Source organism: Candoia aspera, chromosome 1, assembly GCF_035149785.1.
Source record: "Candoia aspera isolate rCanAsp1 chromosome 1, rCanAsp1.hap2, whole genome shotgun sequence".
NCBI lineage: Eukaryota > Metazoa > Chordata > Lepidosauria > Squamata > Boidae > Candoia > Candoia aspera.
The window spans coordinates 27,452,204-27,466,619 of record NC_086153.1 but is presented as its reverse complement, the minus strand read 5'-3'; the positions used below and the strand labels follow the sequence as shown (position 1 = coordinate 27,466,619).

Below are 14,416 nucleotides of genomic sequence, written 5' to 3'. Positions count from 1 at the left end.
ACACTTTGTTTGTGGTTTGTTTGTTATAATTCACTGAAAATTGGCTGGGTTCATACAACACACTAGGTGATATGTGAATCCAGCCACTGTATGGTGATTTTAAAAGCTGGACTAAAAATAGTCAAATTAGAGACAGACTCACAGACAGAGGCAGACAATGGATAAGAACAGATATTGTAGTAAGACACTTTTTATTAAAGGAAAACACTAAAATATCCTATAATGGTTAATGACAATGCCCCCCCTTCATTAAATAATGCTTCCTTTCCTAAACAAAACTTTCTGATTAGACCATGCATTGTATGAAAAAGAGAAAAATTGATATAGGCTGACCAAGCCCACATACATACCCATCACATTCTCTTTTAGGATAATCAGATATACATAGAGGAGAAAGAAGAGCATGAAGTGGTAAGTGAAAGAAATTGGAGGCAGGGAGGAAAAGAAAAGAAAAAAGAAAGAAAAAGAGAGGTTGAGCTGGGTGGATATTTGGTCTGATACCTGGAGGGAAAGGTACTTTTGTTTTTAGCTATGTTTTTATGGATTGTTGTGAGCTGCCTAGAATAATTATATGAGATATGCGGCCATATAAGTCCTGTAAATAAACAAACAAACTCTAATTTTAGTTGACATAAACACCATTCACTCGGCCTCTCCATATCTTTCCTCACATCCTGAATTTTACTACATCCATATATTGATTCATACATTGCCTTTTGTTCTTTGATTTCTCTCTTTCTGAGGAATCTCCTTCCCTCCCTCCCATCACAACTTTTTTATTTGACCCTTTTCTCCCAACAGCATACTGCCAATCCATTGTGTTCTTTCTGATTTCTGACTTTCCTCCTCCCAGGGACTTTACTTGAAGATGATTCCTTCTATTATGTAAAATCAGCCATTTTCAGCCCTGTTGCACGGGGCGTCGCATAGTGGATGATGTCTAATCCACCCATCCCCCTTCCCAGTGGCCTTGCCAATGTGAATTGACTTCTGACATTGGTTAAAGAGACCATCTGATTAGTGGAGAAAGGGTGGAGTGGGGAAGTGACAGAATAGCTCTGTTTGTCTTTCCTTCATCTGTTATGGAATTATTATAATGGTTGCTGCTGAGTAATAGTTGAGGAAAATTCTAAGGCAGCTGGTCACATGGCAACAGAACAGCCATTTTTCTTGACTACCCAGTTGACAGGACCAAAGTTCACTTCCAGTGTGAACAACAGGAAGGAGGAAGGCTAAGATCCAGGGAGTCTTAATCACTTCTTCATTGTTTATGGTGTGTAGTGTTTTGATTAAATATATAAGGGCTGAGAGTGAAAAAGGCTCCAGCTAGCCACAGTGGCTGAGGTATGGTTTGGCTTTCTCTTCTAATGCCTTTTCCCTCATAGGCTTTGTGAATTGCTTTGGAAAAAGGGTTTGAAATCCTCACAGGGTCTGGCTCACACAAAGCAACAAATGCCTGTGCTCTTCATGCATTCATTTGGACCAGTGACACAGTGAGTAGCAACATTTGGACAGTATGTTCTTTGTTGTTTTGGAGAGTTTGGGGAGATGTTAGATCCTTCACAAGTGTCTGGAGCTCTAGAGGCCACAAAAATGCATCTGGGAAGGAGCAAGTTGTCAGCGAGCAATGCTTCTTTTTCCTTCTTTGTAGTTGGTTCACTTGGTGCGGTAGTGGGGGAGACTTCAAGCCCAAGGCCCCTACTTTGTGGGGGTCCTCAGGACCCAATGCTTTCCCACTTTTGTTTAACATCTACATGAGGCCAAAGAATTCCTTTAAACCGTGGCTTTTTTCAGCAGGCACTGGGGCAGGGTATTTTATGACCTCACATTGATACTGATGCTGGACATTTTCATGCTGTGGTGTTTATGGTGTTTTCTTCCTTGACGTATATTACAGTATATTGTGCTTGTCATTAGTTTCTGTTTTTCCTTTCTTTATTCTAAAACTTTTGATGTATTAAGACACCTACAGTTATTTTAGTGACTGAGGCAGTGTACAAACGGCTTAAATAAATCCATAAACATAAAAACACCCTTGAGGTGAGCTTGACCTGCAGATGATATGGATACTATATACTTTTTTTTGGCAAAGGTACAAAAGTAGTTTCATGTTTTATCATTGTCTTTGTTTTTTTAAAACTTTTAACTTATTTTAACAGTTTACATGGAATATTTCCCAGTGATCTCCTAATACTGCTTAGCTTCTGAGCTCTGCCAAGTCAGTCAGGGGCTACCACCTAACTGGTGCTTCCTAAATCAGTAGAAAGTGAAATGTTGTTATACTAAAAATCTGCATTTTTTTGAATTGTGCAATGCAGTTGTCCAAAGTGCATACCATGTATATGATAGAAAAAATAATGCACCAAAATATATTAATTTAGGGGCTATTGCTTGCAAAAGAAAAAGTGGACATAATTCAATGATATTTTCTTGTTTTTTACCTTTTGCCAGTGTCAGGATCCTACATGTTTTATTATGAAGATCCTTTACCTTGCCTGCCTGCTCTTCTGCATAGCCTTCTTGTTCACTCCAGGTAAAAAATAAAATTAACCAACCATTAAAAAAACAAAAAAGATAACATAGGTGAACCTTTAAATACTAGAGTGGAAGGTGGTAGACCATGTTCCTGACTGTCTGCAGGGTTAGGATTAGGCATTTAGGCATAGACAACATAGATTTGGAGAGGAAGTTTATTTTAAAAGTTTTAAAGAGACCCCTTAATGTACTAATTGGAACTAATTAAATATTTTTCTGCCCTGGAGGAGGGAATTTATTGAACGGATTTTTTTCTTGTGTGAAAAGTCAGAAGCATAGGGCCAGGGCCTCTCTTCTTACTCTGTTTTAACATTGTACTTATACCACCAAGAAAAACAATTCTTAAATTCTTCAAAGTTCAAGGACGTTGAAGGAGAATTTAGCAGCACAGCTAAAAGCCCCTCATCCAAATAGAACCACTCCCCACTTTACAAGAAGCACTTTCCCAGGGGGACTCAACTTGTCAGTTCAGCCATAAGACACTCAGAAGGCCAAGGAATGTGGATAAGCTGGGAGAAAATACTGGGAAGAGAGCACAGCTCTGGGAAAGCAGAAGAAAGTAACTTTGTAGAAATAAATTATGTTCAGGGAATACTGCCTCTTTGTTCTTTCAAAACCCCATTGTCTTTGTAGTCCTGCCCCATTACCTCAGAGTTACACCTTAATGGGCTAACTGACCCCGCTAGGCACATGGTTAGACTATATCTCAGTGTTTCTCAACTGTGGCAAATATAAGATGTGTGGACTTCAATTCCCAGAATTCCCCAGCCAGAATGCTGGCTGGGGAAGAGTTGAAGTCTACACATCTTAGACTTGCCAAGGTTGAGAAACACTGGTTTATCCAATGAAATGCCAGGTTGCTATATCCAATCACATTCATATTCTAATTTGCACAAGTCTATAAAGAGGGACTGTAACCCCATCCTTCTTGAGGCTTGTCTTTGCCTCCAGTGCTGTCAATAAAACAAATTATGCTTCAACATAATATATTCTGGTCTACAGTTCAAATGTGTTCCTAAAAAAGTCTAAAGCTATCCATTTTAGGCTGTAAATATCTGGACAACCACTAGAGGGGAGTAAAGGGTTAGAGATTTCTGTCTCTCTTTCCTGAAGTCTAGTGACTGTCCAGACTTGCAGCCCAAGAAGTTCATTCCAAATCCTGCTCATGACTGAAACACTCAAAAGCACTTTGGGTTTAGTTCTGGGAAAAATATTGAACAACTAAAACATTCTGGATTTGTTTCTACTGAATTACAGCTGGGCTGGAATAGGTTGACAGAACTTTTAGAATACAGTGTTAAGCTTTGTTTTTGAAACAAAATATATTTTCCATTTCATACATATCCCTATCTGTATTTTATTTCCGTAAAACAACACTTCCCTATCCTTGAGCCTTCCAGATGTGTTGGAATAACAACCCTCAACATTCCCAGTTGACAGGAGAATGTCATATACCCAATTTAATTTCTGGCATTTATGCCCTTCTCCAACAAGAACACTATAGACTAGATGCTTTGAAACTCTCTTCTCTAAAATGGATGGAGAAAGCACATTTAAACAGGCCTTTGGAAAAGATAAGTGAAGATAGATAATTTGATCATTTGTTTTCCAAAGAAAAAGATATGCCAAAATTGAGGAAAGAGCAGATCCTTTGAACCTAAGACAGTAGACATTGATTTTATATCATAATTATGTCATGTTCACCAAAGACTCCATCTAGTCTGTAGTGTTCTGTTCCTGTGACTCTGATGCCTTGGAAATTGCGATCCATATTCTCCTATACTGTGTCTTTTATTATTTTATTAGGAAGGAAAGTACAGATCCACTACTTTTCCCAGAAAGAGATTATTTATTTTATGCAATTTATTGTCTTGCAGATGTGAGCCAGATATAATTTAAATGGTTGTAAAGCTTTTCATAAACCATTGCTATTAAGCTGAGAGCTCAGTCATTGTTGATGTAATCACACTGACTTTGTTTTATATATTTTAATATATATATATATATGGTAGTCGATGTCTCGTTCACTCTTAGCATACAGCTTGGTGTTGTCCATGTAGAGGAGGTGGCTGATGGTAGTTCCACTCTTGAGCTTGTATTATATATATATATATATATACACACACACACACACACACACACACAGTGCATGTGTATATATGTGTGTGTGTGCGCGCGCACGAGCACTAAAAGTGAGCGAGACATTGACTCACTGATCCACCTGACACGGATCTACAGTGAGGACATTGGGATGTCATTCGAACTGGAGAAATGTTGCTAGATGGTAGTAAAGAGAGGGAAGGTAGTTAAGATCAATGGGGTGGAACTACCAGCAGGCCACATAGCAGACATACAGACCAGCTACAAGTACCTTGGTATCCCACAGACACATGGGAACCACAATGAGGAAGCAAGGTAGACAGCAACATCCAAGTACCACCGAAGGATAAGACAGGTCCTAAAGAGCCAGATCAATGGGAAGAACAAGATCCATGCCATCAACATATATGCCCTGCTTGTCATCAGATACCCTGCTGGTATAGTGAGCTGGCCAAAGGACGACATGGAGGCTGCTGATGTGAAGACCTGGAAGCTCCTCACAGTGTATGGAGGCTTCCACCCCAAGTCCAATACCCAGAGACTATGCACCAGGAGGAAAGAGGGAGGGCGGGATCTGGGGAGTGTCCAAGCCACTGCCCTGGATGAGACCTAGAGCATCCAGGAGTACATCGGTAAGATGGCACCTACGATGAGCTGTTGAGAGAATGCCTGAAGCAGCAGCAGACATGGAAGGAAGATCAAGCAGAGGTAGTGCCATGGCAAGGCAATACCTGCATGGGATGTACCATCAACTGATAGCTGAGGTGGCTGACCTTGGGAAATCCTACCAGTGGCTGGAAAGGGCTGGACTAAAAGACAGCACTGAGGCACTGATCATAGCAGCACAAGAACAGGCACTAAGCACCAGATCCATAGAAGCAGGGGTCTACCACAGTAGACAGGACCCAAGGTGCAGACTGTGCAGAGAGACCTTAGAGACAGTTAAACACATAGTGGCAGCATGTAAGATGCAAGCAGGAACAGCATACAATGAACAGCACAAGCAAGTAGCTGGCATTGTGTACAGGAACATCTGCACAATGTATGGACTAGACCCTCCCAAGTCCAGATGGGAGATTCTACAGATGGTTGTGGAGAATGACAGGGCTAAGATCCTGTGGGACTTCCAGATCCAGACAGACAGGCAGGTACTGGCCAGTCAACCAGACATCATGGTAGTAGACAACGACCAGAAGACAGCAGTGGTGATAGATGTAGCGGTGCCAAGTGACAGCAACACCAGGAAGAAGGAGTATGAGAAGCTGGAGAAGTACCAGGGCCTGAAGGAGGAACTAGAGAGGATGTGGAAAGTGAAGGCCAAAGTGGTCCCAGTGCTGGTAGGGGCACTTGGGACTCTGACTCCCAAGCTGGGAGAGTGGCTCCAAGAGATCCCAGGAGCAACATAGAGCTCTCTGTCCAGAAGAGTGCAGTGCTAGGAACAGCTAAGATACTGCGCAGAACCCTCAAACTCCCAAGCCTCTGGTAGAGGACCCAAGGTTGAGGAAGACACGTACCACCCATAGGGGTGAGAAGGGATTTTAAAAAATATATATTTTATATATTTTAAAATCATTCTGACTTTATTTTTGGTCAACTTTTGTTGTGCTCTTCAAGACCTGGAAGACTGTTATCATGTCACTCCTTAGCTTTCTCTTCTTTAGGCTAAACATACCCAGTTCCTATAACTGTTCTTCATAGGATTTAGCCTTCAAGCCCCTTACCCTCTTTGTCGCTCTTCTCTGCACTCTGTCCAGTTCCTCAGCATGCTTCTTGTAGTGTGGTGACTAGAACTGAACATAGTATTTGAAGTGTGGTTTGATGAGTGCTGCACAGAATGGAGCTATAATTTCCCATGATCTCAACACTTTACTTCTGTTGATGCAGCTCAAGATGGTATTGGCTTTTTTGGCAGCTGCAGCTTAATTTGTTGTCTACTGGGACACCCAGATCTTTCTCAGAAGTACTATTGCTGAGCCATGTATTACCCACTTTGTATCTGCATCTGGGTTTTCATAGCTAAGTGAAGAACCTTGAATTTCTCACTACTGAACTGCATATTGTTGAATGGGGCCCAAAGTGCAAATCTATCAAGATCTTTTTAAACTTTGAGCCTTTCTTGAGCCATTACATTCTGCTGGAAGAATAGACAAAAACATCACCTGTGTTCCAAACTATTTTACCTTCCTGACTAGCTCCTCATAGTTTCTTGATATTCTTTCCAGGCTCTTTCTGGCAGTGTCAGTTTTTCCAACATGATACAAAAGAAAGAGATAGTTCTCAGTAGTTTTCATCAGCTCCTCCATCATGCCTTGGATCTTTATACCTGGGAGACAACACAGTTCCCTTAATATCATGTCCAGTCTGCAGATTGCCAACTCCATGATAAAACACTTTGGACCTTGCTGACCGACCATCTAGCAAACTTCAGATATCTTTTGGAAACTAATGTTCATAGAACTTTGTAAGTTATATAACCCTTTAATCCCAACTGATAGGGCTTTAATTCTACATTCTTTTTCTCTTTATAAAAATCATCTTGATCAATATTCTCCAACTGATACTGTCCAGATATATTGAGACTGCATGACAGTTGGAAATGGTTGGCCCAAAACTTGGGGAAGCATGTTATAGATCTTGTTTACCAATAATTATTGTTAGACAGATTTCCTTGCATACTGTGTCTTTCCTTAAAATAATCACTGTTCTTGATTTTTTTCCCTCCAGATTTCTCATTAAATGTTTAAGGAGCATTTTGATTGGTCTTTCAGACTATAGAGACTTCGGTTTCAAACTTCCCATTCTCCTATTGTTTACTGTATTTATATATATATATGATATAATATATATAATTTTATTTATATATTTTTCAAATTTAGTCACTGCCCATCTCACTCAGATTGCTTTCTTTTCTTTAAAAATATTCTGCTTCTTCTTTAAAGAAAAATTATTACTATTCTCAGCTGTCTTTTTATGCAACTCAACTCAACTGTTTCAATAATTATAATGCAAATTAAAAGTCTTACTTGTATAGGTATTTATCATCTTGACCATCATCCAATTCATCACCAAACCCAGCCAATGTTTACACATTTGCAGAAATAAATTATCAGTTCACTGCTTTAATTAGACCATATGCATGGGTATAGCCAGTACCAAACTGAAATGGTGGGTCCCATTCAGTCATTTACTAATCTTTCTTTCCCCATTCATTCTGCTGCACGTAAGGATAAGGCTAATTCTGACCAATTCTTTTTTGTTATTGTAGGAACTGGAAATAAAATTAAAACAGAAAAAGAATGTCATGCTGCTGATGGCTACTGCAAGATGGGGGAATGTTTATATCCCGAATTTAAGTTCATTGGAGTCTGTAGGAAAGTTTTTTATTGCTGTAAAAAGTAAGTACAAAGGTTCAGTGGATATGCTACTGTTAACCTGAATATGGAAGTGAATGGAATTTATACATAGATTCTGAATATTGCAGGACCAGGCAATAATGATGATGATGATGATGATGATGATGATGAAGATAATAATAATTGAAACATGTAGACCTTGATCAATCCTATCTTATGTATACATGTCTTGCTGTGAGCCATTTACTCCCTTGAACTCAGTTTGATCTGAACTCCTTTGCTGAAAGGGAAATATTCTGCTTACATTTTGATCACAATGGTATCTTCTGAAATTGTTGGTGGATATGTCAATTTTCATTTGCAATTTTCCCTAACACAGATGGTTTTCAAGAGAAAGAATGGTGGGAGCGCGTGGTAAATGGTCATGGGAAAAACAAGCAGACACAGCTGGGAGTGAAGAAAATGCCAAGGTGTAAGAGGACTGAGAAAGTGATGGGACTGAAACTGGGTGAATGGAATATGTAGATATGAAGGCTTTTAAAAAAAAATCTAAACTTATCCTATATAACATCTTTTTCTATGTAACTACTTCTTTTTCATGCAACTTTGAGAAATGCTGATATTGCAGAAAAATGTCTCACCAGAAATTGTGTGTGTACATAAATTTTTGACCAGAAGAAGTTTCTTATTTCTTGCTATGAGTATTATTCATTTTGATATATCTTATAAATTGGTTCCATTTCTTTTGCATCCGTATCTATGGGTTCTCACTGGATTGTAGGGTATGAAAGCAATGATTTCCTTCTAGGGTTGTTTCCCATCAACTTATAACTTAGAGACACATTGTCTTTGCATATAGAGGCTATCTTTAGGTACCAGAACTAGTAACTATTGATAATTCTGTAAACAGTGCTTTCTTTTGTTTCCAAGTGTAATCTCAGAACCATTCTAAACTTCTAATGTTATAAGTTAGTGCAAAATATCCCAACATGGGCAAGTCTCTTTATCTTTATCAATATGCATGGTTGTTGTCATAGTTAAACCATGGCAGTGGAACTGACAGTCAGTAAGGTGGCTGAAGCTTTTTTATTTCAATCCTATTTTACAAAGCATTTAGGCTAGGAAAAAATCTTGCATTGGAGCTAATGGAACTGATTTTTCTTAAAGCCTAATTACAGGAACATAAAAACTGGATAAAAAATAGTTGAGATTCTGAGCAGAAACTGAAAATGCACTAGAAAGTGGAGGAAGTTTCATCAAAAGTGAAAGCAAAACTAAAAAAAATGCACCTTAAAAATATCATTTGAAGATATGTCAAATACAGCAAATCATTTGGCGTTCTGAGAACCATTTTTTGAGGTTTAACATCCTCTGATTTTTGTATTTTTATGAGGATTCTTTTCTCACCTTCCTCTTAAATTGTATCTGCAAAATTTCACACCAGGAAAAAATGGCTTGCCACCTTAATGCTTTTGCCTCTCTGATCATAATATTTCCCCCTTTTTTTCCTCCTAACAGACAATGGTTATACTTTCCTGGCTGCTATTGTTCTTTGTCAGGATTCATATAAATTAGGGGTTCATGTTACTATTAAGTGCAAGCTGGCTCCCTATTTTTATGACTTCAAGAAGAGTTTTCTCATTAAAATAATTTCCTTCTCTAATATGCTTAGACATTTTTCTTTGCCCAAGTAGATAACACAAAACAGTAGAAAATTTGATTGGTATTTGATTGCAGAGCTGTTTTTACTGTAGAGTGTGGTAGGATCAAAATTCTCCTTCCAAAGTAGAAAACAAGAACTGTTCAAATTGATTATGTGCCAACAAGTCAGATAGCAGTTAAACAATAAATGAAAGAAAGTCTCCTGTTAGCAATACTGCAGAAACAAAAATGAGAATTATTAATAGGAGTATAATATAGTATAGTACAGTATAGAATAGAATAGTGGAATGGTGTGAGAGCTGAAATTACAGTCAGTAACAAATGGAAAATTGTTTGAGAAAATCATAAATAAGAGTTGAGAGGTATAGTAAGTGGAACTGGGAAGAAAGTGTTAAGAGAGCAAAAATAAAGAATTAAAGAACTGGTGTGTGTGCGTGTGTGTGTGCCTGCCTTTAAGTTGGTGTTGACTCCTGGTGCCTGCCTGGACAAGTCCCTGCACTTTTCTTGGCAAGGTTTTTCAGAAGTGGTTTGCCACTGCCTGCTTCCTAGGGCTGAGAGAAAGTGACTGGCCCAAGGTCTTTGTGCCTAAGGTGGGACTAGAACTCCCAGTCTGCCGGTATGTAGCCTGGAGCCTTAACCACCACACCAAACTCACTTTCAAAGAACTGGTAATAGTGTTAGTCTTAAAGAGAGGAGTCAGGTTATAGAAGGACATTAATTATTCTATTTCAGATGATAATGTAGTGAATATACTTATGGAATTTAATCCATGAAAGACCTAACTACACATGTTTTCTGCAGTTGCTGCACTGAGGCAGGATCCTCCATGTCAATGACATGGACAAAAACCTTAGTCAAGTGGCTTACCCAATTAGTATAGAAGCAGGACATTTGTTCTCCATTTGAATCAGTTGACATTTACTTCATTATCTACTATAGTTTTCCTCCATAATGCGGACTGTGAAACCTGGGAAACTGCCTCATACTGAGACAGACCATTGGTCTGTCTAGTTCAAAGTTGTCTATGCTGATGAAATCATGCTGTTTAGGCTTTAATTGTTTCTTTCAGGGGGAGGGTGCAGGTCAGTAGATACCTTTTGTCTTACAGGTAAAAGCAAGGTTAGTTTTTGGCTGTCACCATAAAATTATACAGTAAATGCTATGTGTTTGTATCACTTACGTAGTTAGTTGCAAATGATCTGAAATATGTAGATTAAATTCTGGTTAATGCTGTAATCCAGTCTTTCCTAGTCCAACACACATCAGATTACCTCAGTGAATTTTTTTATTTGCTATGTCAGGGATGATAGGACATGTAATGCAAGACATTTGGTCTGAACTGTGGTAGAAAGGACTGCTGAAGACATTGTATAGTTGGAATGTATGCACAGTGAATAATGTAAGAAGTTTTCTTAAATTTAAGATAACCAGGCTGGAGAGCTAATTCTGTAGGTCGTTAGATTCATCTCCATATATTTACCTCTGCATGAGGGACAAAAAACATAAAGAATATGGAATGACAAATTCCTAACTGAATTCTTTTTCTATATGCAGGATTCAAAGGAAACACAAATCAGTGCACATACGGTTGCAGACACATAACAATGAAATGTTTTGGGGAAACTAATTATGTGAAAACCACTCTGAAGGGAGTATGCTGCTGTAAAAAATAGTAAGTCCTGGTGTTAGTGGATGGCATGGCAAGTGGCATAGACAGATAGGGAAGAATGATATATGGATGCCAGCTTGAGTACACATGTTGCAACAGCAAAAATCTGCATTATTTAAAATAGCAAAATGACAAACAATGTGTCAGGGTATATACTTCCTAAAACCACTTCCTTGATTAAGTGTCTTAACCATGGATTTCACATGCTAGCCCATCTAGCCATTGCTATGGTGATATATCACTGATGTAGACCATGATTATATTGCTTCACAAATGGGTGGGTATCTCTATAACTTGCTAGTCTGGAAGTTCTCCTAGATTTTATTTATTTGTGGTTGGTTGATTGGTTTACAATATTTATAGACCACCTGAACTGTGAGACAACAGGCAGTGTACAACAAAGCAGTAGCAACATAAATAAGTTAAAATGAAAATGAGACATTCATTCCAAGATGGAATGTTTGCAATTACTCCATTAAGATAAAAAATATGCTAGAAAAAAATGTTTTAGTTCCTTTGAAGAATGCAAGGAGGGGTGCTATGTGTACTTCCAGGGGAAGCATATTTCAAAGCCTGAGGGCTATTACCAAGAAGGCCTGCCACCTGCCCAATGTATTTCCTGAAGAGAAGGGACTCCCAGCAATCCCCCTCAAGATATCCAGACCAGAGAGGGAGAATCAATTTTGGCAATGCCAAACGCCTAGAAGCCTATTGGTAGCCAGTGCAGCAATCTCAAAATCAGTTACCCTGCAATGGAGGAGTTGCCCTGCAGCAGTCTGACCACTGCATTTGGGACCAAGTGCAGCATCTGAACCCGGAGTTGTTTTCAAAGACTGCCTTGCATAGAATCGTAGAATTGTAGAGTTGGAAAGAACCACAAAAATCATATAGTCTAACCTTCAGCAATGTGCCGAAAAAACCCTTTTGAGATGTTGCTGCCCAGCCTCTTATTTTGTACACTAGTCCACAGTGGTTTCCCTAATCAAGGTATAAATTACCTTGCCTTATAAACATGCATAGTCATTAAATGCAGAGGTTGGTTTCTGTAATACATGTAATACATGGACATCCATTTTTAAAATTAGAGGAGATATTTAAGGATTGCACAAAAATGTTCACTATCTTGGTTGTTTGTGTGGAAGCAATAAAAATAGAAGAGGAAGGAAAGAATAATTCCAGAAATATTCTTTGGCTGTTCAAGTTTTAATAAATTTACATGGCTGTGAATTTTTTTGTGGCGGGGGATAAGATTTGAATCAGGGTTGTATAGAGCAGCAAAGGTGAGGACATTTCACAATAACCAAATGTCTCTTTTGTTTAGTGTTAGTAATGCTAATTTTAAGCTTAATTGATCTAGAGTAATTCTGTTTCATCTCAGAGCATAAGGTATAACATGAAGCCTTGAGGTCTCAGGATGTATAGTTCAAGTTTAAGATGTTTTCTTTCTTTACCAAATTTTGATTTCCACATTATCTCTTTCAGTGAGCCTAAAATTAATGATTGAATGCTTCTGCTTTGGGTTTGAATACTGAGAAAAGTAATAATTGGGACAACAGCCAAGGCTAGATTCATTATCAGAGCATTTCTTTGTCTCCTCTGCTGTTTCTACTGCTGCTACAGAAGGCAAAAGATGAAAAATAAACACTGACATCTATAATGAACCAATGTTTTCTGTATGTTTATTTTCCCTTTATAATAATCACTTTCAATTTCTAAAATTGATTTGTTTCATATCCTTACCTTTGCATTATTCCACACAAGGAAACAAAATAGACTTCAAAGGGAAAGAAATATTTTAAAAACTATTTTTAATTATCAGGCATAGACTTATGTGAACATTTTATTCAGTTGGCACTGCAATCATTTTACCAGGAAAAAGTAAAATGTTTCATGTACCAATCAAAAAGAACATTTCAGTACATCACATTTCCTATCACAGAAGGGTCTGGATTGCATGGACTACCAATGTGTGTACAATTGTACGCATCCACTGGAATCTTGGGTAGTGTTGAGTTGTCCTACTGATGCTGGGGCAACAGCCTTTGAAAAAAAATATTTTTGTATTTATTTAGTACAACTTTACCCAGCTTGATGCCTTGATCAATTTGATTCTCCAACCTTATATTTTGCAACTATAATTACTAGAATTTTCAGCTGTTTATGGATTTATAGTCCCTAAACATCTGGCAAGCAGAGGGGTAAATTGCTGGTTTACTGTTAATCTGGAGACCTGGAGAAAGAGGCCTGTACAAGACATCAACCTGGTTCACATATTACACTAATCCATAGATTTGTTTAACAGTGGCTTACTGAATTAACCACAAATGGCTGATCACAGACTACAGTAAAAAAATATTTTACAAACCACAGTTGCTTGGTTGATATAACTAATTAAACCAAAATTGTTCAAACTACAGTATAGCTTTATGAATTATGATACACTGTACACTGCATGGGGCTGCCCTTGAAGATCACCTGGAGGCTATAACCGCTCTAGAATACAGCAGCATAGGCAGTGATGGGCATTCCACTGCTCCATAAGCTGCACTGGTTGCTGGCAAGCTTCTGGGGTGCAATCCAAGGAACTGGTTATCACCTATAAAATCTTTCATGGCATAGGGCCTGGTTCTTTGAGGGACCACCTACCATTGTTTCTGTCTGGTAATATCAGGCAGAGTTGGTGCACTGCAGTTCTCTTATATCAAACAATACCATCTTGTGGGACCCAGGAAGCATGCCTTCTCTGTCATAATGCCTGTCCTCTGGAATAGCATCCCCCCAGAAATCCATATGACTCCCACCCTAATGATGTTCTGAAAGTCCTTGAAAACTAGGCTATTCTCCCAGGTCTTATGGTAAGATGGCTGCCATGCCTCTGTAGGTGGTTTTTGAAGCAAGGTGCAGCATGGGTCAGGGAGGGTGTGCGGGGGTGCGTGAGAGGCATGGTGCAAATCAAGGAGGTTGTGCAAGTGTTCAAGGGGGTGCCTGAGAGGTGCGGTAAGGGTCAGGGTTAGGTTTCAGAAATATCTCTGAAATGATGACCCAATGTCACAGGTTGTCTAGTAACACAATAAAACAGAAGCAACCCAAAGTCAAA

General features: G+C 38.7%; 1 long non-coding RNA gene across 1 annotated transcript; it reads left to right on the top strand.

Annotated features, from left to right (window-relative positions):
• Positions 1-1,218: 1,218 nt before the first annotated feature.
• On the top strand, positions 1,219-12,962 carry LOC134487191 (uncharacterized). Its single transcript, XR_010066835.1, has 6 exons — positions 1,219-1,273; positions 1,386-1,493; positions 2,452-2,533; positions 7,901-8,030; positions 11,205-11,322; positions 12,802-12,962. It is a non-coding gene; the product is annotated as an uncharacterized LOC134487191 (long non-coding RNA).
• The last annotated feature ends 1,454 nt before the right edge of the window (positions 12,963-14,416 follow it).